Here is a 5,662-nt window from a genome sequence, read left to right as displayed (position 1 = left end):
GATATACTCTCTCTAATCGAAGTCAATTCTCTTCGGAATTCCTCTTGAGTTGTCCTCATTGTTTGTTGCATTAATGCTAATAAGGAGTCAAAGGAATTTGACGCATTAGGGTTTACATAATTTGTATTAGGAAGTACTGCAGCATTGCTGTTCGGAACAGAAGTATGCATAAATGGATCTACATTAGGATTGAGAGAGGATCTAGGAGGAATTTCCCCAGAAGTGGCAACTAATTGCGGTTGCGAAGTAGAACTTTGGTTATCCATTACCACTATGTCCTGGAAAAGACTAGCTGACGATAAATTGCTTGAGCTCTGTGCCCTATTAACCTGTGACCTGTTTGTAGGAGAATGTACTACCTTAGGCTTAGCACCAGTACTGTCCTGTAGTTCTATTGATATATTGTTTCGCGAAGCTGATAATCCACGCGTCCTAGAAAATGAACTGTTCTTAGAACCTCTAGAAGAGTTTCTAGTGTTCATAACTAAACTGATAAAGTCAAAGTATTGGGGATAGAACAAATAAAAAAAAGTCTTAATTTCCTAACAAACTTGTTTTAAACTTCGAAAATTCAAAATAGAAATTGTGTTTCGCAAAAGAGATAAAAAAAATATATTTCGATACAAATTTTAGATCAATATCAAAGTTAAAAATATGTATATTCAAATGTTCAAAAATTTTCATGGAAATTTGGGGAATGATAAACCAGAGAAATATTAATATAAATATAATAGATCGTGTCATATTAACTGAAAATGTTTAATGTTTTCAAATAAAAAAAAATATTTTTATAATTAAAACCGATTTAGCTAAAGTGTGCCAAAACTATATACTGCAACATAAGGACCCTTGAAAGAAATATTTGATCCATATGGACTCGAATATTATTTTTGACAAATATCTTTATCTTATTTTCAATGCAACTAAAACCGATATTCTACTGACAGTAATAGGACTCTTGAAAAAAAAAATAAGGAATTAATAAAGTTAAACTTGTTGGCTTCTTTGTTTCCTAAATCGCAATTAGTTTCCAAGAGTGTAAATCCGATAGAAATCTAAGACTTGAATAGAAAACAAAAACAACAAATTTAACTCACCCTAGCTAAACTAATTTGGAATCATAAAATTAAATCAATATTTAAAAGTAATTGAGAAATATTTAAAAGATGTTAGTTGATTTTTTTCCATTGGCCTTACTTTGGCCCCACGTTGGGCGCCATATATGTTACGCGTCAGGCTCATATGAATAATAAAAATTGTTGTACGAGTTCACAATTCAAATGAAACCCTAAAACTGATAAAATGAGGTTAAGAGGCATGTTGAAAGATTTCCCAGCTAGCTATAATTCGAGGCAATGATGATTCTTAACTCATATTACTGCGCGTAATCATATAGCATACTATCCATGCCTAACACTACCTATAGTATGCCAAAAACAAAATATATAAAAACTTGATATTCTCAATTAAATAAAAAAAAAACAACAATGGCAAGTTGGTGTGCCACGTAGGGGTACAATGTTTCCCTCCCACTGACTTAATGTCAGACGCCTTGACAGGAGAAATACCCATAGTTTTGAACCTGTCCCTTTTGACGACACGATCTAAAATAATTTACCTTTCATATTTTTCCATGATTATCATCCCCCGTATTAATTATTTAAAAGTTCATTTTGTTAGTTTCAATAAACAGTAAATAAGGTAATGTTATTTATTTGGTGCATTTGAGTTAGATATGTATAAATCAATTCTACAATAATTAAATATATATAAAAAAATATATAAAAAAAATAAAAATATATATGTATATGTATAGTAATTTAATTGAACATATTTTTATATTGGTAATATAGATATATAATTATACAAAAATGTAAGAAGAAAAGTAAAGTTTTACTTACAGATCACTGCAAATATTTACATGTGTCGTGAAGTGTGTGTGTGTGTATTTTCTCTGTTTTATATGTAATTTCAGATGATGGGCCCAGCAATCTGCATGTTTTTGGTGTTTGTGTGTTGAGATTCTTAAATAATTAGTAATTTGTCGAATCGAACTTATATGCGTAAAGTTTTAAGTTGGATTTTAACAATTCATTGGTATATACTTTTTTTCTAAGTTTACAACATTTTAAATTTTGTGTTTCTTCTTGTTTTGGTTTCGCTAAACGTTAATTTTTTTTTTTCGTTTAATTACATTCAATCATTTTAGTTATGAATTTCAATTTAATATTTTGTTATTCATTTTCTTTCGTTTTGTTTTGATTTCAAATTATTTCATATAAAATCGCATGTTCAATTTAAATTAAGTTCATTAATACTTTAGGTTTAATAATGTTCTAATAGATTTTCAATTTTTCATTACTATTTATCTATCTAATGTCAATTACTAATAATTTATATTAGTTTTCAATTTAGATTTGTACTAATATTTGTTATGTGTATCTAAGTTTTTATTACATATTTTAATTTTCAGAATATGATTTGGAAAAAAGTTTAAATTTTAATTTTCTTGTATCTTACTTTAAGTATAATATAATTGTTTTCAAAAAACTTTCTTTTCTTTCTTAAAATAAAAAAAAAACATTTAATTTCTGATATTTGTTCTACATTTCAATTTCTTAGTATCAAAAAGTTAAACTCTTTCTTTAATTTCCATTTTTCTCTTCCTTTAAATTACAAAATTCAAGTTTTATTGCCAATTTCTAGATTCGTTTCATCTTTCGAAATCTCAAAATCAAAAGTTCATTACACTAATTTTAAGTTTATCGAATAGATTTTAATTCACAATTATTTGTTTTCCTTTCGGAAGTTAAATTTTAATTTATAAATTAAAAAGTTAAATTTTAAATTTCAGATTAATTAAAACACCTAATTTTTATTTTATTTTAATTTAAAATTAAAAATTCAGAATTTTAATTGTAAATAATTGATAAAATGTAATTATTAAACTTAAGCTTGCAATTAATGTTTCATTTCACTATTATTTTAATTTTTAAATCTCGAAATAATTTTTATTGTATTTTATTTAATGAATTTTAATTATTAATTTTAAAATTTAACTGTATTTTAGTTTTTAAATTAATTTTATTTCTTTATTTTTTTTTATTTTTGAATTTTCTGAAAATCTTAGTTAAATTATATTAATTAATTAAAAATTATATTTAATTTAATTGTTATATTTAATTAATTAAAATAATTTCCTTATTAAATTCATTTCTAGAAAATTCTAATTTATGGATTTTGAAATTAAAAAAATTTTGGCAATAAATTTTTAATTGATTTATATTCAATTTAGTTTTCAAGTTGTATTAAAAAAAAATAATTTTTATGTTTCTAATCATTCACATTTTCAATCTGAATTTTCTAGAAGTTTAATTACATTAAATGAAGCTTAATTGTATTATATTAAGTAGCTAATATTTTGAGTTTAAATTTCCAGTATTGATTTTTCAGTTTTCGTTTCCTAACCTTGTTTAATTTCTTTCTATTTAATTTCCAGATTTTCAAATTTTCATTTTAACAAAAAAAAGGATTTTAGCTTTTGTTAATTTTGGAAAATATATTTTTTTTATAATTAATTTTAAAACGTTATGAATGAATTTTTCCTTTTGGTATGTATATTTAAACTCTAATGCATGTACTTGCAAAAACAACTTTTATTAATTTTGAAGAAGAAATGGAGTATTTGAAGCCAAATATTAAATTTTGAGAAAATTGAATAATTTGGTAGAGAAGATCTGATACGCTATTTACTTTAATATTGACGATTAGTTATCCGATTTAAAGTTATGTAATCTTCCAATTTATATAGCCTAAGGAACCACGTGGACTTCTTTATATTATGTACATAGGTTTGAAGTGTCTGAATAAGCTACTGTGATTTTCCGAACAAAAACACGTGGGCTACCTAAATAGCGTTATATTGAAGAAGAATGTCTTGCCTTAAAAACAAATTTTATCACGTTTGGAAAACACGTGGGTCGTTTAGATGATGTAAGTTGTCTTATGATGGTAAATTCCGAATAGGGAAACAATTATGTAATACCTGCTCTTTACGTTTTCATAGCAGCACGTGGGGACCTTGAAGTTATGTTATTCCCACGTTTTATAATTGTCCCTCATTACGGGTTAGAACACGCTGGTTCACGTAAATTACGTAATACCTAATAATAAAGTGAACAATGACTTGCCTTATATTGACTGACAGCACGTGGAATCACTTACGGGTTGTTGTGGTTAATCCAGGTCAAAAATAAAGACGGTATTAAAGACGTACTTGAGGCTAATCCGGGTTATAACTTGTGATTATTGGGACACGTGGGTGCAAGATCGCTATATTGCAGACACCCTTGTATTTCCGTAACGTCCTAGTAGTGAAAAATTTATAGGTTTTAATTTGTAAAATAAATGACTAATTAGTTTTCTATCATACCTTTGATTTCCAGCAATTTTCAAAAATAATTTGGCAACTAATAACAATTTCCTTACAATTGTGCGAAAAGTTCTAATAAAATTTAAACACAATTAACTTAAAAAAAAATACTTTTTTAACACTTAACACTTTTTCCCACTGCAGTAGTTGTCTCTACAAATTCCACTTTGATAATGATTTGGTTTTACAAAAACCAGAAGCTAATAACTAAAATTCTTTCCTATTTAAAAACAATGTCCCGTTAGAATTAAGAAAAAAAAATTCCTTCAGTTGAAAAGGGACGAACTGGAATCGAAACAATACTTGATTTATAAGACAAAATAACTAAAACAGGGACGGAAATTCAACTAGTCATTCAATTTTCTTAATGATGTAATTTAAAAAAAAATATATGCTATAGTAAATGCGTCTAATATTAGATAGGTTTCTAATATAATCTCTAATAGAAAAGCGAACGACTAATTTGTAGGTGATCAAGTGGATCTGTACACAAATTATTATTATTCTGCCAGACGATAAAATTTATTCAATTATAGTAAATTATGGTTTTCAAAATTCCATATGACCGTCTCTGACCGTAAACATATTTACTTCTACAAAAAAAAAAACAAGAAAAAACTCCACACACTTAAAGCTTACTCTCCTATTTAAAAAAAAGGAATGCAGCCACAGTAACCAGCTTAAACTCTCTTTATGTCTAGTTAAAAGAAAACTACAATAAAAAAAAATTGCGAATACATACTAAAGAGAATTTATATGCAAGGTATTTCGCTCTTCACAAAGATCAAATTATAGTAAGAGTGTAAGATTTTTTTCTTTCATAGCAAAAGCTTTACTATGTAAGTAAACAAGTGTCAAGGTTTTGCCTTGAACTTGAAATTAAAATTTTTGAGGGGAATGAATCCTAAACATCAAATTTGAATTTTCAAACGTTGTGAAAAATAAATACAATTATACTTCATATAAAAATCGTAACAAACCTGCTTCAAACTGAATTTTTAATCAAAGTGAAGTTTGAACAGGAAACCGATTTTATTTCCTGCTTTTTCTTGATTGTTATTATTAGTGGATGCAATTGAACAAAAAAAAAACATATATTTGGGTCAAATTTCCTTTTCCTGAAAGAAGCTTATTCAATTCAATTTCGGGTCAGATACCCAGAAAAAGGTTTCAGCATAAATATTATGCACTGCTTTCATTGACTAAAGTTAATAATATTTAAGAATATTA

General features: G+C 26.4%; 1 long non-coding RNA gene across 1 annotated transcript; it reads right to left on the bottom strand.

The window, feature by feature from the left end:
• Nucleotides 1–3,574: 3,574 nt before the first annotated feature.
• Nucleotides 3,575–5,412, bottom strand: LOC124419614. Its single transcript, XR_006940730.1, has 3 exons — nucleotides 4,433–5,412; nucleotides 4,225–4,367; nucleotides 3,575–4,163 (listed from the first exon to the last, which is right to left on the bottom strand). It is a non-coding gene; the product is annotated as an uncharacterized LOC124419614 (long non-coding RNA).
• Between the last annotated feature and the right edge of the window lie 250 nt (nucleotides 5,413–5,662).

This window comes from Lucilia cuprina, chromosome 4 (assembly GCF_022045245.1).
Source record: "Lucilia cuprina isolate Lc7/37 chromosome 4, ASM2204524v1, whole genome shotgun sequence".
Lineage (NCBI taxonomy): Eukaryota > Metazoa > Arthropoda > Insecta > Diptera > Calliphoridae > Lucilia > Lucilia cuprina.
Note: the sequence above shows the minus strand (reverse complement) of the source record. Positions and strands in the feature narration are given on the sequence as shown.